The sequence below is a fragment of the Ursus maritimus genome, unplaced genomic scaffold (genome assembly GCF_017311325.1).
Source record: "Ursus maritimus isolate PB19 unplaced genomic scaffold, ASM1731132v1 scaffold_9, whole genome shotgun sequence".
NCBI classification, from domain to species: domain Eukaryota; kingdom Metazoa; phylum Chordata; class Mammalia; order Carnivora; family Ursidae; genus Ursus; species Ursus maritimus.
Window position 1 is genome coordinate 60170513 of NW_024427107.1, and position 26322 is coordinate 60196834.

The window sequence follows — 26322 nt, forward strand, 5'->3', positions numbered from 1 at the left end:
GGGTATTTTGGACCCAGATTGCAGGTTTCCATAGAAACAATGCACTTTGGCGGGTGATGGGTCCTGAGGCTGGCCCATAGGAACTCATGTACTGACAGCCCAGCAGAAGACTGGAATGTGGTAGCTGTGGTTATAGAGAAGCTCACCAATGTCTAACCCAGGTTACAAGAATGTTTCTGTGAAACACACATGTAAAGTTCCCGTTGTCACCTGCAGGCATTTGCCTGCTGCCCCCTTCGTGCTAGGCTAGACTTCCATTTCCAGCTGGTGGGAGCTAAACCTTGATCCCAATCTCCGGCCTCAGGCAAGGGCTACAGCAGCGCTGTGGGCAAGGGGAGCAGGGTGAATGAGGGCATCTAAAGACTGCAAAACAATGAGTCTCCAGGAGCGAGTGCCTGCGGTGTGCAGACACCCCGGACCCCAGGCAGCCTGGCATGGCTTCCTTTTCCCCAGGACGTCTGCATGACTCCCTTTCTACTGTAGTTTCCATCAAATTCCCAAATTCTCTCCCACTCTGTGCTTGCCCTGAAAGAAGCAGACTTCCATTGCGAGGGCTTAGCACAAGAAATAGAGAGCATGATTGTGGTTAAATGCTGTAGCACCATCCTGTTCTCTCCGCCTAGTACCCCATCATCATACTTGCAGAGCTTTCTCATTTCAACTGATGTAGTCAACTATGTGTGATCAACGGTACACCTTTGGGTTTATTATCACATACACTTCAGAAAGTAAATTCTCTACCTCCTCAGAACAGAAACCCACCAGCCAGGAGATGGGGTTAATGGACATTTTCATCAGAGATATAGGGAAGTGTATGTGGCCTGTGAATAGAGACAGGCAGATAGAAAGGGTCAGGTAGGAGCGATCTCTGCTGTTTGCTCTTCTCTTTTACCTCCTGTTAACCCTTACTAAATGCATTAGTTGGGATAAGTAACATGTTACAGTAACAAATGATCCCCAAGTATCAGTGGCTACAGTAAGGTTTATTTCCTGCTTCCTGTACACATCAAATGTAAGTCCATCCACCTTGAACATTGCTGGAAAAGACAAGGACGTGGATTCTCTCTCCTACTCTCCCATCAGGAAGCATCTCTACCAACACCTTGATTTTCCATAAGACGCATTTTGGAATTCTGACCTCTACAACTATAACACAGTCCATTTGTGTGGTTTTATGCCACTAAGTTTGTGGTCATTTGAGAGAGCTAAGGGGTTGTGAGCCTGAGTTCCGGGCCAGGAATAGTCCTGCTTTCAAATGCTCTCCTCACCATCAGACCTTGGTGATGAAGTTTCATTCGGGAAATACAGAATGGGATCGGGTATCCTTTATGTGGATAATCTGCTTCCAAATAAGACATCCAGCTCATTATACCTGCTCTCAACTTACAAATACTGCATAAAAAACTCCCTAAGTTCAGATGATCTAAATTCCTCTCAACACCAAAATATAGATCACCCATCCTCCTTTCTGTTCCCCACGAATTGAGCTGTGGTTTCATGAGCTGTGACATTAGGGAGGCGGTGCTGCTGAGGTACTGGTAAGACACATGGGAGCTGGGTCATGGTAAGTCGGCTGGTCTGTCTCTAGAGCATGGTGCTAGTAAGTCAGGATGAGGATTTTGTTTGGTGTGCATGGTTCAGCTTTTCTGTTCGTGGCCCCCTGAGAACCTCTAGCCTCAGTCTTCCCAGTAATATACCTGACTGAGCAAAGTGTGGATCCATAAGCCCTATTAGAATGTTATCCCCTACTTGCGTGGGTTAATGGCTTCAGCTCTGAAAATGCAAGTTACAAAATTCTACTAGTTGTAAAAATCTGTGCATTTTAGACTATGCGGTGCAAACACTCGTGCCTATCAAACATTTCACATGCTAAATACTCAGCTGTTCAAAATGTTGTTATCCAAATCCTGAGAAAATAGATAATATTTCCATTTTGAAGAAAGGAAAATTGAGAAGTTGAAAAATACTCAAAACACAAGAGCCTTTCCTAATTCTTCCTACTATACCTTCAGTTGTGCTTTATCTTCCGTGGGAGGAAAAGACAAGGCTCGGACTACAAGAAGAGAGATTATGGGGAAATTGTATAGAACTTCCTGATAAAACAACTTCTCGAAAAGATCATGATCTGCACACTGAGGATGTTATGAAGAAAATCTGATTCACCGTCTTCCTTGGATGGTTTCTACAGAGCCACTCAGGTCCATGGTTCTGAAAAATCTGCCCAATAATTAGATCATTTCCAGCAGCAAATGTCCCATTAATCTCCTGTCCCACCACCTACAGCTGACCACAAAATAGTGTCCAAATTAAGTGTGGTGCTGCTTTTGATGCTGGTGTCAGGGAAGTGGTAAGTAGTCAATCATCAATCACATTTTTTCTTTTTTTTATGTTGTCATTTTTTGTTGCTTAGCATAAAAATGCAATTGTTAATTCGACACTTATTGAGTACCTACTCTGTCCCTGTCACTCTGTTATTCACCTTGAGTATAATGATGAACAGGACAGACAAGGTTCATTTTGGTGCCTTCAGAACGGCAAGGCAGGCAGCTAATGATAAATGTTGATGGGCTTGTGATGAGTGCTCACAAAGGCCAAAGATCGCAGAACTGCGTGACCTCACCTAGGCTGGGTAGCAGGAAACTGTCACTGAGTTAAGAACATTTAACCTAGGACTTCAGGAGTAAGTACGAGGTAGTCAGATCAAGACAACTGGGTAATGCAGAGACTTTTTTGAAAGTCCAGCAACCACGTGGATGAAGAGGGAGACCACTACTGCAGACAGAGACTAGAGGCATGCTCTGATGGCTTTTACACTCCCTGCCTTTTCTCCAGAGAGGGCCTTGGGCGCCTTGCTCTGCGCTCAGTAGTCCTCATAGGGAGAAATCAAGAAGAGAAAAATCAATTCAGTCTCCAAAGAGGAGCACCAACTAAATTTCCTAATGCTCCAACCTAGTTATAAATGGCACTTCGTTAATCCAGGCTGCTAGGCCTTCACAGGCTCATAGATTCTTGGAGTTGGAAGAAGCTTAAAGTCCTCCACATTGATCATATGCTGACCTTTGACTTCTTTCCTTTATGAAGCATGTATTGAGCACCACTGTATGCCTGACACTATTCTGGGTACTGAGGCTGTGGAGAGGAGTAGTATTTTCAGTCTTCATGGAGCTTACCATTTAGTGCCAGAGATGGGTAATTTACAAACGAACTGATATGCAGAGGCCGACAGGGACCCCTACCGGAAGGATGACATGTTGTAGTTTGGGTGGTGAGACAAGGCCTCCCTCCACAGGTGACCCTGGAACATTCAGAAGTGTCAAAGCAATGAGGGGAATGGCAGGAAGGCTTGTGTCACAAGGGCGAGAAGACAAGAGAATGATAGGAAATGAGGTCTGAAAGAAGGCAGGTGCCAGACCACGCAGGGCCTGCTAGGCCTTGGTGAGGACTTTGGATTTTATTCTGAACATGGGAAATTTTAAGCAAGGGATGACGTGGGTGTGATCTTATGTATTAAAAGAATCCCTCTGGTCCCTATGCGAACGGTCTGGGGGTGTGGAGGTGGGAAGGTAAGGAGCAGTGGGAAGAGTCAGCACACAGCACGGTAGTCAAAGCATGAGGGGCTGGTGCCTCGGACGCAGATGGAGGGGAAGAAGCAAGCAGCAGCTGAATTCTGAACTGCGATACCTCGAAGTGGGGGGGGTGTGTGAAAAAAAGGCAGACCCCAGAGATGATGGGGTTTCCACCGGAGCCACCAAGGGTTGGGGGACCATTTCAGTGCAGGAAGCTGAGTCCCCATGCCACGTGAGGATGTGTTGGAGGTGGAGGAAATCCTGGCAGTGTGAGTGCTATTTTTTCTCTTGAGGTCACTTGGGATACAGAGAAGTAATGGAAAGAACAGAATTAAACGAAGGAAGATTCAAATATTTTTTTCTTCCCCATAGTGCTTTTAGTTCTTCAACATTCTTCTCAAATCCCAAAGTTCTGAGCTGACTGGGGTAAAGGGAGCACAGGGGCACATCCTGGTGGAATTTGGAGAAATACGCGGGACCAGTTATGACCCAAGCTCCACACTGCTTCTCCCCCAACAATGTCCTCAGGGCTAAAAATGCTTTCCCAGGACCCTCTGCAGAAGCTCAAGCCAGGGAACAGGCAATGAGGAAGTTCACCCAGCAGAAACATGGGTCTGATGCTCTGCTAACGGGCCTGGAAAATTAGTACTTTGCTGCAATTTTGTAGACACAAAAGCTTTATCAAGTGTGGTCCTCCACAATGCTAGCTCCGTAAGAATAAGGATCTGTCCTGTCAGCTTCCCTACTGTCACTGTCCCTACGCTTGCACATAATGCTCAAATATTTATTGAATGAATACACTTAGTGATACTAAATGAATGTTCTCTTCTTTACTCACATACTGATGATCTCAAGGTCATTAACTGACTATCTTTCCTGATGCAAGAGACTTGGCTGGAAACCGACTCCCGGGATGAGGAGAAACTGAAAATAGCAGAGGGTGGAGGCTGTATTGTGTTGGTGGCGACCGCAGATGCCAAGTTGAAAGGAACAGAGAACTTGACGCTAAATGAGTACTTTGCCTTCCTGCAGGTTTAAAGAAGGACAAGTGTCTCGTTCTTCTTTTGAACAGGCACCAAGTGAGACTGCCAGGCTCAGTGGGCAGATGGGCAGCAAGAACGGACGAAGGCCCATGGACACAGAGGGCAGCGTATTCGTTTCCTACAGTTGCGGTAACAAACTGCAAACATGGGGACTTAAAACAACAGAAATGTATCCCACATACTTCTGGAAGCCAGAAGCTTCCCTGGGCTGAAATCAAGGTGTCGGCAGGGCCACACTCCCCCTGGAAGCTAAAGGGGAGAATCTGTTCTTGCAACTTGCTGCTTCTGCTGGCTGCCTGCATTCCCTTGCTGGTGGCCGCGTCACTCTACTCTGTGTATCTTTGTTTCACCTCCTCTTCTCTTCTGTGTGTGTACTCTCACTTGGCCTCTCTCTTGGAAGCACGCTTTGATGTGACTTAGGGCCCACTGAAATAATCCTGGATAATGTCTGTCTGTGAAGACCACATCTTTGAAGATCCTTCTTTATAAGGTAAGCATTTACCACTTCCTGTCTCTGGGTGGCCGTCATGCAGTCTACTCCAAGCTGGAAGGAATCTTCGAGATTTCAAGTGAGGCTCAGGTAGGGGAAGCTGACTAAAGCCACACAGGAAAGGGGGGAGGACTTAGGTCTAGACATGTGTTTCTGAGCTTCAGGCCCAATCCAGGCTTTGGATTGAACTACTCTCTAGTTCAGGTGTTCCCTACCTTCTGCTCAGAGAATTATAACAGAAGCCCTGTCACAGCTTCTCAAGATGGGTGACCGTATGCCATAAGGCACAAGGGGAAATTTCTGGCAGGAGTGCCAAGGATGTGGCTTCAGGCCCTACCCTACTGGGAAGTCTTCGTGCCACTCTAAGTGGTTGGGGACTGCCATTCTTCCCAGAGAAGAGGCTGGGCCACAGGGACTCTTTTTTTTTTTGCTATAAACAGAGGTCACTTACAGTTCCCCCAAGAAAAAAACCATTTGTACCCTGGGCTAGCTCCAAATCTGCTCTTAGGAAAAGGCTTGTGCCATGCACCAGGTAGATGTTCCCGGCTCTACCCTACTCTTGGCTGGTTAAGAGCAACACAGTGATGAGTGCTGGACACACAGCCAGTGTCCCACAGCCTGACCCTGTATTTCCATCTCCTCATCATTCCAAAGTTGGAATATCTGGAGCAAAGAAATAGGGAGAGAGGTAGAATGGCAAAAGCTAAAAGGTTTAGATAAATGCCCAGGAAAGCATACGTGAGACTTAGCTTTCTCATCTCTGCAATGGGGATGAAAAAGACACTACTTCATAGGGTGACTGAGGATCAAATGACATAAAACAAGCACATGCCCTTTGCAAACTGGAACCACTAAGATCATGTAATATGGGTCTTATAGTTCTTTGGCTGGCTGAGAATGCTTCCTCCTCCTCATAGCAAGGATCATGACAGCAAACATTTATCAAACAGTCACTGAGTTAAGCACTGGAGAGTTTGACACGGATAACCTTACTCTCTGTAGATACTATCTATACCTGATGAGAGCGACTATACCCAGCTGAAGGTCACACATCCACTAAGCTTCAGATCTGGGACACCAATATACATAAAGACCATGCTCTTAACCACCCCCTAAACTGCCACCCAAGAATTCTTCTAATAGACTTTATGTGACCCCAAGCCCGTTTCTCCTGATTCCCGTGTAGGGAGCACCAACAGGGCAGGTGAGAGGCGGAGGGTCAGAAAGAGGTCATCATCCTTGACAACTTAGAGGCAAGCAGTGCAAACACTGGCATAGCTTCCTGATACACGAGGCCGGGATGGCCTTCATTCTTTGGTCTTCATCGGTAGAGTATCACAGCGGACTGAGTGGTCTTGGAGAGCAGCCGTTAAACAGATTCATCCTCCCTGCCATACCGATCTCTATGTCTGTACCATGAACTGAACAGACCACTAGGAGCTACGAAGGGAAAGATAAGATGATTTCCCTGCCAGAGAGACAAGCATAGGTTAAGAGCCCACAGGAGGGACACCTAACTTAGCTGGGGTCCTTGAACAGCAACAACAAAAAAAGCCAAGATGGTTTGAGGACGAGGGAGAAGGGCATTCAAGGCACAGGGAACAGCATAAGCTAAGACAGGGATCTGAGAACCAAAAGGTGTATTTAGGGAACTCCAAGAAACTTGACAGTGCTGCTTGTGAAGCAGGAGGCAGGAAGCACATCACGGCAGGGTCATGCCATTTCATGATGTTCAACCCTACAGAGGAGCCAGTCTTACTCTTTCTCTGTCCATCCCAAAGTAGCACATAGGAAACACTAAGGGATGATGTGCACAGTTCAAAACACTCCCATTTACAGGACTAATTTACGAATACCTCATTTTTGCCTACATTGTATCCCTGCCCATTTCTGGTAAAAGAATCTCTCTTGACTTTTGGGAGCTAGTCCTCCTCACCCGGTGGGCCTTTTAATAATAATAATAATAATAATAATAATAATAATAATAATAATAATAATAATAATAATAATAATAATAATAATAATAATAATAATAATAATAATAATAATAATAATAATAATAATAATAATAATAATAATAATAATAATAATAATAATAATAATAATAATAATAATAATAATAATAATAATAATAATAATAATAATAATAATAATAATAATAATAATAATAATAATAATAATAATAATAATAATAATAATAATAATAATAATAATAATAATAATAATAATAATAATAATAATAATAATAATAATAATAATAATAATAATAATAATAATAATAATAATAATAATAATAATAATAATAATAATAATAATAATAATAATAATAATAATAATAATAATAATAATAATAATAATAATAATAATAATAATAATAATAATAATAATAATAATAATAATAATAATAATAATAATAATAATAATAATAATAATAATAATAATAATAATAATAATAATAATAATAATAATAATAATAATAATAATAATAATAATAATAATAATAATAATAATAATAATAATAATAATAATAATAATAATAATAATAATAATAATAATAATAATAATAATAATAATAATAAAAGAAATTCCCATGGTACCTTTTACTTCTAAAGTACTATATGATGTTCTTGATTATGTTTATTTTTCATTTTCTGATTCCCTTCCACCTCCTCCCATACTGTAAGATCCACAACAGCAGGGTTTCATGGATGTTTCCAAGCACCTAGCTAGAAAGTAACTCAAAGTAGGCACTAAATATATTTTGGTTAGGGGCGCCTGGGTGGCTCAGTCAGTTAAGCGTTTGACTCTTGGTTTTGGCTCAGCTTATGATCTCATGGGTCATGAGTTTGAGTCTTCCATCAAGTCCCTCATTGGGCTCCACACTCAGTGGGGAGTCTGCTTGAAGATTCTTTCCCTCTGTCCTCTCCCCGATTCATGTGCGCGCACTCTCTCTCTCAAATGAATAAATGAAAAAAAAATAAATATTGGTTAAATTAATGATGGGTGTTTACTAGAATTCATTAGAATTGCTAAATTTGCTAGAATCGCCATGGTTTCTAAGAGAGAAGTTCTTTTTCTTTCTTAGATCATGTCCCAAGGGACAATATGAGCCTAGACTTGCTGTCAGTCGCTATCTTTGCCAACATATGGAGACAACTTGCTAGAGAATTAAGCCAACAGAGGGAGCAGAGCTGAGAGAAAAAGAAAAAAGGGGAGTGAGAAAGGAAGATGACAATATGGGATTTCCTGAATACAGCCTTGCCTGAAGTCAGATACCCCTGGGTTTCTCATTTATGTAACACAATATTGGGGGGGGGCAGGTTAGCAAGCTGAGCTCATTTACGCCATTTGCATCCAAGGGAATCTTGACTTACAGGTCCAAGCTCATGTGTGATGCTTAGTTAGAGGCACTGCACCATCTCTCTTTTTCCCATTTTCAAGAAAGCCCATCATGGTGTAGGTAAGAATGATATGAACCTATCCTATAATATTTGGCTTTCAATAAGTTAATCATCGGCAAATTTTGGTATTTTAATTTTTATTCCTTACAAATGGTTTGGAATATATCTTAAATCTGACTGCATATTTCTATTTGATGCACCTGGGGCAAACCCTTACCCAGTTTACAACCGGAGGTCACAAGCTCAAATGCTGTCAAGTGTGTGAAGAGAACACTCTAAGGGACAACAGGGAGTAGGTGGACCACAGTGGATTGGACAGTTTGGTTTTTAAATTTTTCTAAAATGAGCAATTCCAACCCATTTTTGCGATGCTAGAATATAGGCTGAGTGTTGCTACTTCTACTATTTTTAAGTTAAGAACAACTTAATGCAGAAGTTTTATGAAGCCTCCCAATTTAAAATTTGCCCATTTCCCCCCCATACTATGAGAGCCAAGCAATTATTGCATATGGGTCCTATTTGGCTCACAAGTTGCCACTTGCAACATCTGACTTTTAACCTTCCCTCCCCCACATCCCTCCCACTTGCAATGGAAAGTGATTCAGGAACCTTACCTTCAGCGTTTCCTCAGACTTTAGGAACAGACTCCAAGTTTGGGGATTTCATTCTCTACAGACTATTCCAAATTAACAGCCAACCCAGACCAAGGCGAGCTGAAGACTAGTGAACTGGCCCTCTGTTTTTTATAACTTGGATGTGCCTTGCAAATCCATCTTCTTAAATAACCCTTACCCCAGTGCTAGGTTTCCTAAAGGTGACTGCGAACAACCAATACCAGAGTAACAAGGACTCTGAGGTCAGCCAACCTATTACCTCATTTGCTGGCAAGAATGGGTACAAAACCTTCCAAGACCAATAAATCTCTTCTCCCCTCTACCTGAGAGCATAGCCCACTGCCACGCCTGGTCACTCACTTGGTTACGTTAAGAATGATTAGCCATTAATTGAAGGCTAAGAGAAGGATTCATGGACATTTATTTGGACTGTAGTTACTGTAAGCAATTTACCATACTGATGGGAACTGGACGCATTGGTTGTTTTGTTTGTTGTTGTTATGTTTTTAACCAGTCTGGGGTAAAAAAACTATTTTAGACAACCTAGTTTTTTTTTTTTTAATTTAATTTAACCTTATTTAAATTCAATTAATTAACATATAGTGTATTATTAGTTCCATAGGTAGAGTTCAGCGATTCATCAGTTGTATGTAATACCCAGTGCTCATTGCATCACATGCCCTCCTTAATGCCCATCACCCAGTTACCCCATCCTCCCAAACCCCTCCTCACGATCTAGTTTTTTGGTTGAGTATGTTCAGGTGCTTATGATGTTAGTAGGAAGAAACTGGAATAACGTTATTTCCCATCTGAAATATAAATTTAGAAAGAAATTATAACGCTTTTCCAACAGAGTGAAAAAGTGGCCTTGCACTATTCTTTAGCCCTCCAAGAAGGAATACACATCTTCAAACAGTAAATTAAAGGTTAAATCCTTTTATGTTGTTGGTAGTACATAGAGTTACCAAATTCCCTCCAAAAATTAATTTAAGAAACCCCTAAAACATTTTGTTTGGGGATTCTGTTTTAGTCCCTGGTAAGACTCGGTAATTACTTCCCTTGTACCTCAGAGCAGATTTTTCAAGCAAAGAAACCTAGTACCAACATAACAGAGACTAGAGCTGAAGATTTATGATATCATAAACAACTTTCAAGGTCTTTTCTGTTTTTGGTAGGTAGACCCAACCTCTTGGTATGTTTGCTTTTATCTATTAGCATTTGTATGCATTGTTTTGGGATTCTCCGTTAATTGAGTGTCACTAGGAGAGCAACCCACCGTGCATTAGGCATCTTTTAAAATTAATTGCCAGGAAGCATGTGAGATGTCTATCGACAAGTGTCCTCCCAGCCCTTGATATTCCGCTGATGGCCATAACAGCCAAACATGTAGTGTTCATATGCTGAAAACAGGCACTAGGCATGCTGGCTTCTCCATGTGAATTAATTTGAACTAGTGACTCATAGCCAAAGTAATGTTTAAAAAAAAGTTGTGAAGCTACTTTGACTCTCTCTTCCTGATGCTTAGGGATTTGTTTTTTCTTAAACTTTTAAATGCTTAACTTTATTAGCATCAGGATTTTTTTTTTAGTAGACATATTAACAAGTGAGTTCTCTCTCCGGTCCAGATACAGTCAACAGAAGACATGGAAACAATACTCTTGCCTTCAGGGAGATGAAAAATTACCTGTGATGTAAGCTCAGCAAACATTAAAGAGCCTTAAAGCAATTATATGACAAAACCTGTAGCAATGACCATGAGGACCATAAGATCTTGAAAGTCAGGGTTGGATTAACCAGTTATTAGCTACCTGGTTATTGCTCTGTGATGATTCACATTTTTAGGCTTCAGTTTCTTTACTGGTACACTGGGGATGATGTAACACCCTCTCTGCCATGTTGTCCTGATGTAAGCAAATAGAAAGTAAGCAAATAGAACATAACGTTGCCACTTATAGAAAGAAAAGTAAGGAGACCACTCAAGATCCTATGGGGAGTGGTGTAGCTCGCTCCAGAACTGACGGGCTCCCTGAAAGGATGGGACCCTGATGGTGAGAGCGAGAATCCTTTACCAGGAATGAGGGGTAACAAGGAAAAGGAAATTCTACTTATGACATGCCTTAGACTATTTTGGCAGTATTGACATTCGAGCCCGGATCATTCTTTGTTGCGGGGGTGGGGGTGTCCTGTGCATTGTAGGATGTTTTGCACAGTCTCTGGCTTCTACTTGCCAGATGCCAGTAGCACCTGCTCCCAGCTGTGCCAATCAAAAATGTCTCTAGAGTTCTGCCAAATGTCTGCTGGAGGGCAAAATCCCCCTGGTTGACAATCATTTATCTGGATGTTTGCATCCAACAGAGTCTCAAAATGCTAATCTCCAAGAGACAGACTACTCCTCAGCATCGAAGGTTCCTGGGACTCAGATGGTTGAGAAGGCAAATCAACCCAAAACTTACTTTTGGGAAGAGCACCAACTGTGTGTCAGATCTTTTCCCAATCATCGTCCCAGTTAATCCACAAAGCACCCTGGAAAGCATTCTTAACTCTATTTTAAGAAACTAACCCTCATGGAGGTAAAGCACCAAAGCACCCAAATAGCAGAACAAGGATTTCAACTCACTTCTACAAGTAAAAATTTCCATGCATTTGATCCTGAACTGTCTCAAACCCATAACCCTAGCACTTCAAATGAGGTTTGACTTAAGGGGCCTCATTAGTAATAAAAGTTGACTGAAGTTTCCCTGTTTGATAAGTAACCAAAATTTGAGGGAACCAAGACCATAAACATTGACACTGGGATTGCTTCAACACTGAAGAAACAATTAAAATACACATCTACATAATGTTCTCTTTCGTATTCCAAAAGGGAGTAAAAATAAGCTCATCAAGCTTGAAGTCCAAAATTTGAAGTCAACAGGTTACATCACTAAAAGTTATATTAAGATAAGCAACATGAACAGATTCTCAGTGTCTTGTTTATCCATGTCTCCATACATGCTTCCCCTTCTAATGCCTTCCCTCCCTTCTTTTCTGATGGGCTTCAAGGACTGGCTCAGGTCTGTCTTTCTCAGCAAGTTCCCCCTGATTCCCTCTGCAACCTTACCTGTGGGACAGGTAAGATGTAAGGTGGTAAGTGCTACCGCAAAGGTCCCTTACTTAAAGGTCCTTAAAGCAAAGGTGTATCCTTTCATTTATATATTGCCAACATTCAGGAAACTGCTTAATACTACTGAAATAATATTTGGACAACGTCACAATAAAGTTTGTCAAAGGAAACCCAAGTTAGAGAATGCGGCAGACTGTAAGGATAACAGCTCCATGTTGCATTGTCACATACATTTGAACTAACTGGCTTTACCATGTCTGTAACATCAATACCTTGACTTTGCAAAAAGACCTACAGGCTTGCAAGAGCCATCTAACAGTCCAGGCTGGTGATGGTGTTAAGGATTGTAGGGCTTGAGACAAAATGGATAACAGCTTTCTTCTCTTATTCTTTCATCTCGGAGATTATAATGCTAGAGCAGGAAGAAGATAGAAAGAACAGAATGAGAGAAGGGAGGGAACTCATGCCATGATGAATTTGATCACTCCTGTACAGTGCCAGCACAAGGGGAAGGGGCACTGGATGGCCCCGGCAGCATAGACAAATGGCTTTATGATGCCTAAGGGCATAACCCATGGAGTCAGATGCTTGGGTCCAAATCACATCTCTACCACTTACATGACATGCTACCTTAAGCAAATTACTTAACCTGATTTAAGTGTTCATTTTTCCATCTTATCAGTGATTATGATAAGAGTACCTCTGTCATAGAAATATTTCTAAAGAATAAATGAGATGATACATGAAAGCACTTAGCACAGTACCTGACACATAAGCAGCTTTCAGTAGAAGTTAGCAATGGATGATGATCTAGACTGAGGACTAGCCACAGGTGAGCCAATGATCAGCAGTGTGGCTCCTTTGTTCCCACAGATGAAATGTATGATAACCTCATGCTAATTACAAACACCAATGCTTAAGTAGCACACCTCTTTACTCACTGTTACTCTCAACCTCTGCTTAATGGCTCAGATCACTTAGCTGCCCTCAGTTTCCCTTTTTATAATTCTACTTTATATGATGTGTCTCAGATATTTAAAGTAATTTCAAATTGAAATTTTTTCTAAAGAACTCTAAGTTGCAATGAGACATTTCAAGAATTACTTGGAAAGAAAGCAAAACAAGGTCAACTTGGGTTTTCTCCAACAAGCGTGCTACAGCCAGTGTTCTGGAACCAAATGGCTACATATGAGGGTTCTCCAACCTCAAAAGGTTTCAAATTATCATTGTAAGTAACAGTTTGTTCACTGTGGGTACAAATAAAAACATGCCATAATCAATAATGAACTCTTTACAATCAGTTATAAATGATAATCAAAGAAACCCCGAATAAGTTGGAGAAACAGAGGAAGTTGAAGGAAATAGTGAGATTCTTTGGTATGATTTTTTTCCTTCTGACTTGGATTTGGTTATAAAATCTTCAGTTCATCGTTAAATAATGTAAATAATAACTTATATTTTAATCATGTTAATTTCTGGGGGAAGGGACCTGAACTTGTAGTAAGAACGCTTGGGTTTGAAGCTTGGTGCCTCCATACTGTGGGTGTTATGCACTTGGACAGCTTAATGCCACTTAGTCACAATTTCATCATCTGTAAAATGGGAATGATGATTTTGGTCACTTGGAGTTTTCTATGTGAAAGCTAAATTAGGTAGTACATGTGCAAGTGCCTGGCACAGTATCTAACTCAACACATTTCTTTCAAATTAAACATATAAATTACATAAAGATGTGCCTCAGGTGGGCTTCTGTCATTACACTTACTATATTATAATATAATCATGAATTTGTTCACACACTTGTCTTCCCTTCTAAACTCTGGGCTCTTTAATGAAGAGAATACGGCTTTCATTTAACTGAGTAACTCCAGCACTCAGAAGTTGGTGATGTTCATTAAAGTGTTGCTAAATGAATGAATGGATTTCTCCTGTGAGAGAGGGAGAGCAATGACATCATCCCCATTTTAAAGAAAACAGGCCCAGAAAAGGGGAGTTGCTCAAGGTCACATGGCTAGTAATCAGCAGAGCAAAAACCAGAACCAAGACACCTGATTCAAATTCATGCTAACTCTATTTAGAAACATTCAGTGTTCATTTAATAGACAATTAGTGATCTTCTAATGTCAGCCATGAGGCTACATGCTGGGTATAAGCCTCGAATCCAGCCCATGTGGTTGCTGTGCTCATAGAATTGCAGTTTAGTGAGGAAGTACACATTAAAAAAAATTAATACCCAAATAAATACTTTCAATAAAGGAAAAGCCCCAAAATGTTCTTCATGAGAGAGACAGTGGAAACCCAAGGGAGACTGAGATATGGGGAAAGCAAATGTGAAGGAATCTTCTGGCTAAGAGATGAAGGATGAGAAAGACAAGAGTAGAAGAGTGAAAACACTCTGTGGTAGAGGAAAAACTATGCAATGTTCTGTGTAGAGTATTACTTCCAGAGAAGACAAGAAGGCCAATGAGGTGGGCTTGTGGGAAGGGTGGAGGCCAGCAGCTAGGGATGAAGACAGAGGGGCAGACAAGAGCAAGATCATTCATGGTCTTGGAGGCACATCAAGGACCTCATTATTTACTGCAAGTGTGATAGGAAGTCAGCACAGAGTTTCAAGCAGGGCAGTGACATGATGCAATTTATATTTTAAAACTCTCCCTGATTCATTAGTTGCGTATAACAACTAATGAATCATCGAACTTTACATCAAAAACCAGGGATGTACTGTATGGTGACCAACATAATATAATAAAAAAATATTATAAAAAAATAAAATAAAATAAATAAAACTCTCCCTGTCTGCCTATAAAAATGGTCTCAGTTAAAGATCTAAGTGACACCTGGAAGTAGAGAAACTGGTCAGGAGACTGGAGCTTTTGTTGAACCCACAGATGGTGGTTACTTCTAGAAAGGCAGTGATGGAAAGATGTGCATTTTGCATGTAGAATCAGAAGGATTTGGTGGTAGATTAGGTATGCGAGGCAGCAGAGAAGGGACTGTTAAGGATGATCCCAGTATTTCTGGTTTGGGTAATAAAAGAAAGTGCAGTTGCTGACATGGGGAATACTGAGTGAGCAAATTCAAGGGAAAAGATCAATGCCTCTGGTGAGGACATGCAATAAATCTGAACTATGAGATATTCAGTAGAAATGTGAAGTTGGCATGTAGATGTACACAATGGAGCTCCAAACAATACTCAGGTCTGGAGTTGAGCTTGGAGCTGCCATCATAGAGTTGACATGCAAATCCACAGTCAAAGAGAAAGGAAGCATGAACGGGGGAGTGACCCGAACACTGATCTTTTGAGGAACTCTAGCATTGAGTGGGTAAATCAGTGAGATAAGCCAATGGGGATGCTCCTAAGGAGTGGCTGGAGACATGGAAAGAAATGTGGGAGCATGAGGTGTCAGGGAGAGAGTAGTTCAAGAAAGAGAAGGGGCCATTTGTGCTGAATGCTGAGAAGACCAGCAAAGTGCACTCATTAGAACATACCATAGATCTAAGGTCTTCGATACATACTAACCCTGGGTGTACACACTGTGTGAAAAGTGAAGAATCTAATACTTCAGGCCGCTCAATAACTTTTCTCCCAGGTTAGATAGCTTTTGTTTGACCCAAAAGACAAAGGTAAAGGAGTCACATGGAAATGGATCCATAAACCTTTGACACCATCATCAATAATAAACACACCATTATCAACAGTTTATTGCACAGTTATGATGGGCTGGATGTTAATGAACAATTCTTCATTCTTCAGTTTACTCTTTGGGACAGCCCTCTGGACAGGTTCAATTATTATCCCCACTTTGCCCGAGGTCACACCCCTCTTCCTGAGAGCAGCCTGCATCCAATGCCTGGGGGACAGGGGGTGGAGGGAGAAGGTATAGAGATCCAGGCCCCAAGGTAACTCAGCCCTAGCTTGGGACACCCCCAAAGGCCAATCCCACCTTCAGGGCTGGGGTTGACCGTGGTCTTATCATGACCGAATCACAATCTGACTTCTCCCCCTGCCCAGTCCTGCTTCTTTCACTTCCTCCACAGGTTTTGAACCTGAGGATACCACCCAACACACTTCCAACATACAGATCTCTGAGCCTGCCTTCTGGGGAACTGAAACTCTGACAGGGTTTCATTGGGCAAAGGGGTACCGGATCGATTCTCTGACATAAACATCACGTGTTGCCTGTGGGGATTTTCAAACAGCCCGGGTGGTTTCACTGTACCATCCAGCATGCTTCGAGGTCACCTACCACCACTGTTGGCAGATGTGTGTGCAGGGAATGAAAATGAATTTTAATAGTGGCCTCTGCAATATATAATTAGTAAGATAATCTGCTAAAAATCCTCTGTGCACACCATCTATTGATTTTATAAGTGTGCCTCACTTTCCATAAAACACTAGTAGGGGCGCCTGGGTGGCACAGCGGTTAAGCGTCTGCCTTCGGCTCAGGGCGTGATCCCGGCGTTATGGGATCGAGCCCCACATCAGGCTCTTCTGCTGGGAGCCTGCTTCTTCCTCTCCCACTCCCCCTGCTTGTGTTCTCTCTCTCGCTGGCTGTCTCTGTCAAATAAATAAAATCTTTAAAAAAATAAAAAAATAAAACACTAGTAACACTGTATAATCATAATGTACACTGTATTTGAGCACTCCGTAAATCAAAATACACAGGTGCATGTGCCTACACATGCACTATATTTTCACACGTACATGAAAACCTATGTACAATCCATCTTACTGAGGGCTTGCTATATGCCAACCACTGTGATAAGTGCTGGACATGAATTAACTCACTGTATTTTCACAGGCAAGCACAGTTCTCTCATTTTCCAGATGAGGAAACTAAAGCCCAGAGAGATTAAGAATCCCAACAAAGACTCCCCAGCTCGAAGACCTCATCCCTTGAGTCACTTCTGGAATCACCAGATCTTTTCAAACTCTGTACTTTTTTTTTTTTTTAAAGATTTTTTATTTATTCAACAGAAACAGAGACAGCCAGCGAGAGAGGGAACACAAGCAGGGGGAGTGGGAGAGGAAGAAGCAGGCCCACAGCGGAGGAGCCTGATGTGGGCCTCGATCCCACAACGCCGGGATCACGCCCTGAGCTGAAGGCAGACGCTTAACCGCTGTGCCACCCAGGTGCCCCTCAAACTCTGTACTTTTAATCACTGTACCACACTGAACATTAATTTGAGCAAATTTCTTATAAAAATCTGTGAATGTGATAAAAGGATAACAGAAACAAAGTAAGACTCACTGATCCCTCATTGTGTAAAGCTGGGTTTTGTATGATGGGTTTCCTTAAACCGGGACACACCTAGATATACAAATAAGTTGAAGTCACAAACAACAAAGCCACAGGGAAATGCAGCATTGTCCTTTGCCCCTACATCTTCTCAACAATTGAAGTAAGCTTGCTTTTACAATCGAAATGTTTTCCTTTGCATGCAGAGTAATGGAGCATAGCAGAATACATGCCTTCAGCTACAAAACTCTGTAAATCAACATACACTCCACCATGTTGTGGCTGTGAGAACAGACACCCTCACAAGCCGGGAGACAGCCTCTGTCAAAGGAAGGGCTGACTCCAATGAATACTGAACAGCCACTAAAAACAGAAGTGAGATGGAAAAAACACCTTATAACTGATAAATGTATTGCTATCATAACATCAACAGCTTGAATTCAATGAAAACTATATTGGTTAAATTAAGTCTTCTACATAAAGATGTCAAATGTTACAACTTCACTATTACAATGAAGAATAGCTTCAAAATGTGCCTAAACTGAAGAATTAGATGATACCATCCTTAGAAATGACTTTATGGAATTGTTAGGTCTAAAATCATAAATCTGTGCTCAAACATCAAATTTCTCTTGGTTTGGGTTGTATAATCCAAGCCACCCGGACCATTTTCGTATCTTGCTTCTAACAAAAATAACATACATGTTTCTTGAATGTTCCTCAAGTTCTCCCTTAATCACAGAGTGGACACTGGGCACATCTGAAAATTTGAATTTATTACCATTTCTTTCAGATTTTGATAGTGAAGCAATAGTCTTCCAGACTGCTTTTTTCCTAGGTCCCATATATTTTCTGGATTAATTGCAGCTTTGGGCTTTATTTAAAACACCAAAATGGGCACCTGGGTGGTGCAGTCAGTTAAGCATCCAACTCTTGGTTTCAGCTCAGGTCATGATCTCAGGGTCATGTGATTGAGCCCCGTGCTGGGCTCCACACTCAGCACGGAGTCTGCTTGAGATTCTCTCCCTCTCCTTCACCCCTTTCTGCTCATGCTCTCTCTCTAAAATAAATAGGTCTGAAAAAAAAATATAATACCCAAACATTAAAAACTCTTCAAGACACAGAAGTCAGAACCCATGAGAATTCACCTTTTAATGAGTCAGGAGATCCATTGCTGGGATCACAGACGCACACACAGAAGCAAAACTTTTAAAGATATTAGGATTGCTGAAATATATACTAAATATGCTTCCACATTTAACCTTGAGATTTTATTTTCGGAAAGTCTTTTCATCTCTTACAAACGTATCCACATGATTTTTCATTCCAACTTTTGAGATGAAAGTAAGCCTTTCTTGAGCATGATTTACATTTCCTTTATTTGTTCCTTATAAATTATATTTTAAGCTCAATATTCTGATTTATGAAGCTCCACTTCCTTGTCTTTCCATAAGAAAAAAGGCACACGTCTCCAAGATTAGATTCTAAACAATCCTCTGCATGTAATTATTAAAACCTGGGCAACACAGGAAAAAGTTGGAGAAGATAATCGTCTGCTCACAAAAAGAAATAATTCAGTATTACAAAATCACTGAAATTAGAAAGGAAAAAGGCTTATTCGGTCATTTATCAAAGGAGGTATATGCCTTCGACATCCGGATTTAATATGCCAGAGATGTCAGGTCACCCCAAGGTGCCTCCAATCTTTTGATAAAGTGGAGAAACTAAAACAGAACATTTAAGAATCAATCCTTAATCAAAGGCAAGTCCTCACAGATCAAAATATCAGAGAGAAATATGTAAGACGAAGACGAGCCACAAATGGAGAAGTAATGCTGAAATGTCAAGGAGATGAAACTTTGAGATGCCAGTCCTGTAACATCCATGCTGACAAAGTGTCCAGGGATTGGGGCTTAAAGGGAATTTACAGCCAGAAAAGCCAGAGGGTCAAAGGCTAAAGGATATTATTGTGTCCAAAACCCCAATCTTTCATCTAAGGAATGTACCTTAACCCTCAGAAGTCTGCTCTGTTTTCCTTCTAGCAAAGAGCAAAGGCTAGTCATACACACTCTTCTGAGCGTGTTGGGGAGGGAAGTGATACAGGAGAAGGGGCTCTGGCCGATAAAACAAAAACATTAACAGAGCAGATGCTGGGATTTACCAAGATAATCAGATCAGAATCACCTCAAAATTTTAAGCATCTTCAGATTTCACCATATGACCTCTGATGACACAAATCTTTTGTAAGGTGCTATCTTGTTGATCTTTTGTCTCTTCTTCTTTAAATCAAAAAACATATGGCACCACTAACTAGTTGCTGTAAGCCACTTAAAAGAAGTCTACCAGAAAGCGTAGGAAAATGAGGTACGAAGAGCTTGCTGGTGAGCAATCGCTGAAGTTTATCAGAATCTGCATCAAGAGTCCACCCACACACCCTACACCGGGGAGTGGGTACAAAGCTTCTCTCCTGAGGAGTCGCGTCTCTGCGCACAAACACTGAGGCCAGCATCTGCCTGTGTGGGGGGTGCTGCACCTTCATGCCAGCCCACCAATTCTTTTAAGGCAACTCTCAGAACTCAAGAGAGTTTGTTCCTTTCAAGCGGGTTGCTGTTGCAACTGGGCTAATGAAAACAAAGGGAAAGAGAAAAAATGTGCCCTAACCCGTTGAGCAAATTGGGATATAATTCTCAGCGGAAATGGGGAATAGAGTCTGCTCTAATTTTATAAATATTACATATAATATACAATCTCTCTGGTGGTGGTAGTATTTTTAAATTGAGATACAGTTATAGAATGGTTAAAAGTAGGGATTTTTCTTCTTATATCAAAACATGAAGTTATATACCTCGAATATATATAATTTTTATTTGCAATTATACCTCAATAAAGACAGAGGAGAAAGAAAATAGCATTTCTGGAGTCCAACTGCCTGGGTTTCAATACTAGCTGTTTTACTTATTTGCTTGGTAAATTTAAACGATATTTTAAGTTCCTTTATCATCACTTTCTACATGTATCGAAAAAAAGAATAGTATCTTTTTAATAAGGCTGCCACGAGAATGAGGATACAATGAGATGATACACATATACAGTTAGTACCCGACCCTCAGGAAAGACCTAGCAAGAGACGCTATTATTAAATTAAAAACAACAAACAATAGTTTCTAAAAAATAAGTTGTGAACATTTGGAGAAAATGACCTTAAAGGGTCCACTTTAAAGACTGGCATCTGACAGGCGTATCATGGACGAATACTAAGTGCACCATGAGAAATAAATCCGAGGGAGGGGAAGTTCAGGTGAGGTAGCTGAATGACAGAAGAACCTATAAATGGAATTCGGAGGGCCATGGGGTGATCGATGATAAAAATGCTTCCATGACTTTGGAATACAGACAATATCTCTCATTCGGTCTTTAGCAAAAGGATAGGTCTCTGCATGATGTGCTTGCTTGATTGATTTTTGGTATTTATCTTACTTGGTGTTCTAGGACCTTCTTGGATGTCTGGTTTGGTGCCTGCACTAATTTTGGATAATCTCAGACTCCTGAAAAAAAATTTAAAAACTTCCTCGGCTTCATTCTCTCTTTCTTTTCTTTCTGGAATTCCAACAATTTGTATGTTAGAGCATCTGATACCAAGAGTGGCTGAAATTTTCTGAGACTGTCCTGATTTTAGATAACCTCAATTGTTGGAAGTGCAGTCAACATAGATTAAATTCAATGTTTCTCAGTTGCCTTTTGAGGTTTCTGCCATTCGAGTATATATGTAGTGTTGTACATGCAAACCTTAATGTCCCTAAGAGTTAACAAGGGGGCTTTGCTATACATGGAGAATTCTGGGAAAGGAAATCTGACTCAGTGGACCAGGGGTGAGGCCAGGAGTATGTATACTTACCAAGTGTCCTGAATGAGGCTGAGAAAAGTGATCTGGGTATTATATTTACAGAAATATCAGTTCAACAAATCCTTTGCTATTTCTTACTTGTGGTGCTCTAAGGAGCTCTAGAAGATTAATGGTCCTCTGCTTGAATCTAAACTTTCTTCTACGTACTTTAAAATTGCCTTCAGTTCAAGAATGAACCATTCTTAAAACTCTCCTAGACTGGCTAAAGTTAAAAGCACTAACAATAGCAAGTGTTGACAAGGATGTGGACGATATGAACTATCATGAACTGCTGGTCAAAGTGTAAATTGGAATAATCACTCTTAAAACCTTCATAGTATCTATTAAGCTTAATATACCGAAGACCCAGAAATTCCATTCCTGGGTATGGAAATGAATATTCGTTTCCACCAAGACACGTACATGAATGTTCACAACAGCCTTATTCAAAACAGTTCCAAACTGGAAATCATCTAATGTCTCTTAGCAATGGAATAGAGAAATTAGGAAATATTCACACTATGAAATATCATTCATCAACGAAAAACCAACCACATGCTACAGCTACATTTGACAACACGGATAAATCTCATTGAGAAAATATTAAGTGAAAAAAGCCAGACACAAAGAATTAAAAAAAAAAACAACAAAGAAAAGAAATCTCATCTATGGCGGTAAATCAGAATTGTGGTTCACTCTGAAGACAGGCAGCTGGCAAGAGGCAAAAGGGACTACAGCAATGATAGAAATATTCCCCGTCGAGCTGAGTGAAGTTTACATGAGGTTACTGAGCTGTACATTTACAATTTGTATTCTTTACTGTATGTAAGTTACACCAGAAAAACAGAAAAGGAAGGAAGAGAGGAAGAAAGAATATAGAAGAGACAAACTGCTTTGTTCTAGAATTTGAAAATCTGGAAAATAAGTCTAGCTTGAAAGCCCTTTGGTCCTTGCCACTAATGACTTCACAGATTTTATGTTCCTTTTTAGCCATCATGTTCCTAGACTATAAAGGAAGTCTGGATGGAGAAAATACCTCTTGTTAATAATATTAACAATCGATGGAAATCATATGGGCACATAGATAACAAGGAAAATCTTGCTGACTTCTTTTTGGTTTTCTCTCCATGGTCAGTCATAAAAAAAAAAAAAAAGATTTCCCTGGATAAATACAAGGTTCAATACCTTCAGGAGGCTGGGGAATGTTGATTTAACTAAGTTATTACATAAACTGGATTGAACCAGATTTAAGTATTTCCCTCTGACCAGAAAAGAGTCTTACAGAGGAAAAATACACAAGGCTTTCCCTGAAATTCCTGGCTCCAACATTTCTTATGTGACAATTAGGTTAAAATAAATACTATGCATTCTTAAACTCAGCAGGGAAAATGTGAAGGTAAAAGAGGTCAGTCCTCTATTTCTGCATTCATTAAACTAGAAAGGACAACACATGGATCGAAGTCTCCATTTTATTTTCCAATTTTTATTATTTTTAAAATAATCAACTAGGAACATCCTCCTTCTTGCCTCCTTGACCAATGTCACTGGAGAGGCAGTGAGGTGGGTTCAGGGTGATTGTTGGCAACAGCTTGCTCTTGCTGCTTCTAAATTACTACTAAATTACTACTCTCTTCTTTTAAAAGAGATTTTTTCCCTTTGATGTTTGCGCCATCCTCCAATTGCATTTTTAACTCTCTTGTCATTACCCACCTACTCGTTCACCCACATCCCTAGAGGACTATGGCACCTGGATCCCAGACTCGGTTTTTACTTCAAACCCTACCCTCCACCATACGAACTAATCCATTATCCAAGTATTACCCTACTTCAGTCACCACCCTCACAGCCACACTCTACACTTTGTCATCACTGATTATTTGAAGAGTTCTTAAAGTTTAAACTTCATCACCAACCTCCTCTTTGCTCAGCTGCTCCCTCACTCCAGCTATTCCTGTCTTCCAACCCTTATGGACACTCAAGTTCTTTGTACCTTCCTTTTCCCCATGCCCATCAATTCCTGTGTCTATTCACTTTCACTCCAATGCTGCAATCAATTGCATACCAGACTCCCTTGACACTATCCTCAAATCCAGTGTCCCTGTACCTATGGTGCAAAAGACTGGCTACACTCAAAATCACACCAACCATCTGCCTTCCCAACTGACACTACCAGAGAGACGCTGCACCAGTTTGTGGCCTCTTGCCACTACACGCTAAGTCATGTTCTCCATCCTCACCTGGACCCTCAGACCCATCCAACAGTTCTGGGAATCTGTTCTCAACTGTGCACCACTGCTATTCCACATTCTCCAGGATCCCAGCCTCCTATTTGAACAACTACCCAACATCACCATCAGAGGGAAGTTTTGCTTTGCATAGAAACCCGGGAGGGTAGCAGAACACTTTCACTTTTATACTCTAACATCTGCCAAAAGATTTATTAAAAATTGAATAAATCTATAGTGGTAGAGGTCAGAAAACTGGGAGGGGGCACAAGAGACTCCACTGGAATGACAGAAATATTCTATGTCATGAGCTGAGTGAGGTTTACATGAATGTAGACAGATATGTAAAAATGTGGGACAGAGGTAGATACATTTTCATCTTCCACCTTCCTCAAAACGATTCTGAAAGCACCAAAACAGTCTGCTATCTTGGTTTTTCCAACTTAATAGGCTTGCCTTTTAGCAACTCCATTCCACAAAATATCATTCATATTGAATGTGCTTTACTAACTGCTTTTAGTTTTGAAAGCTCCATTATTTGCTGGTCTAAAATAAAGTCCACTTATTTAATCATCAAGAATTCCTTTATTTCAAGCAAAGATCAAAAAGCCACAGTGGCTCAGAGGAACCCAGGTAAAGTTTCTGAGCGAGAAACTTAAAAATTTAATCCCAGCATGGTTACTGATGCTCTGTGAGGCCTTCAGCAAGACATTTCAACCCAATATGCCTTAGTTCTTCCATTGTAAAGAAAAGGATATTAATACTAACTCAACTCTGCTAATTGTTGAAGGAAATTAAGTGATTTATGAGCCTGTTAGGAAATGTAAAACCCCAGACATCAAGATGAAGTTACAAATAGGAAGGGTGTGAAGGGGAGGAAAAATTCTTAATCTTCACTGATACAGAAGCTTAATTTTTCAAAGCGGCCTTCAGTGGGAATGTATTTCATAGGAAAATAAGTTCTCATCTTCCACAATGTTTTGACTAGCTCAAGGAGGAGGTGAGTTGTTGAGAACAAGGGAGATTTTTGCAATTTTCTTTTTTTTTCTTTTTGTTGCAGATACAAGACTATCATTCCACACTCAACAAATACTGAGTGCCTACTTCGTGTCAAACATTTTTTAAAATTAGTGCAACATATTTATTAAAGGTCCTCTATGTCAATTGCTTTCATCGTGGCATGTTTGGCTCGATCCCAGAACGCCAGGATCACGCCCTGAGCCAAAGGCAGACGCTTAATAACTGCGCCACCCAGGCGCCCCCAGCTTATAACAATTTTAACTAAACTGCCTTACCTAAAATATAAGACAAAAAGGTTAACATCATTCTGGAAAACCAATAAAACGGTGAAACTGGCACTTTTTACTCCAATGAAAAACATTTAATCAGCTGCACTCTGAGGTAAAAGCCAAAATAATATACCATTTAGACAAGAAAATGGCTCCTGAATTCCAAATTATTGAGAAAGACCAATTCGAATATATATGTATTTATATTCTCTATTGTTAACTATGAATGTCATTTTAAGTATATCTTTCTGCCTTGAAATATAATATGAAGTAATCATAATTAGCAAGATATTTAAGAATATTTTATATTTGACTTTACCAGGTCCATTTTAATTTTCTATTTTATAGTGAACATAATCTTATTTATAAAGTGTATATGTGAGAGTATTTACAAATATTGGGCATACATGTTCCAAAGTGTTTTACATTGGGACGTGTGATAAAAAAAATTGGAACTGCAAGAAAGCAAGATTTGGGGAAATGAAGGTTGAAAGAGAGAGAGAGTCATGCTATGTCTAATTGAATACAAAGGAATATAGACAGTCCAAGCTCAAGTTCAAACCCTTCTGCAAGGGATATGAAAAATTTCTCATATGAAATATTACCTGTGTTAATGGTCCCTATGGTAGTTTGAAAAAATATGGACTTGAATCTTTTAACTCTCCTCTCATTGACAGGTAGGGACATGTCCCTTCCTCTTGGATCTGAGTGGGTCTGTGTCTCTTCTGACCAGTAAAAGCCATTAATCATTTTCTTGGCACCTGGAATGCTTGCTCTTCTACAGAGGAAGCTACCTGTCACATAACAAGTTCAACTTCCCTAAGCTAGTCATGTTAGAGAGGCCATGTGTAGGTGAATGGTTCAGGTTGAGCCAAATCTTCTGAGCTGTACATGTAAGGGACACCATCTTGGACCTTCTGAATCAACCTATCTACGAGGTGAATACCAGAAAATGACCTCAACTGATACCACATGGTGCAGAACAATCACCTAGCAGAGCCTTGCCCATGTTCCTTAAACATAAAATCTCTGAGATATAATAAAATGGCTTTTTAAGGCCACAAAATATGGGGGTTGTAATACAGCAATAGATAACTCTAACAGAAACTGTTACCAGAAGTGAGGTGCTAAAGTAACAAAGTAAATGGTCGTGACTTTGAGACTAGGTGGTGGGCAAGATAGAAAGTCCTGAAGGAAGTTCTCAGTGATGTAAGTGAGAAGGATATAGTTGGCAGGTGGAGGAAAGGAAACCATCATTCCACGGTGGTGAAAATCTTACTAACACCGTTGCCTGCAGTATTTTCGAAAACAAACTGTACTAATGAATTGAAGCACCCGGGTAAGGCAATTTCCAGCAGAACATCAAAGTTTCAATTGGTTTCTTTTAACTGTGTTTCAGAAGTTACAAAAATAGGGAGATGAACTAAAAAAGGAAATATGCTGTTTTAAGCAGAATTTAGAGAAAATA

The 26322-nt window shown here is 40.4% G+C and overlaps 1 protein-coding gene across 4 annotated transcripts in view; it reads right to left on the bottom strand.

The window, feature by feature from the left end:
- SAMD12 (sterile alpha motif domain containing 12) overlaps window positions 1-26322 on the bottom strand; it is a 372276-nt gene that overhangs the window by 164435 nt on the left and 181519 nt on the right. The gene's annotated exons all lie outside the window — the stretch shown is intronic.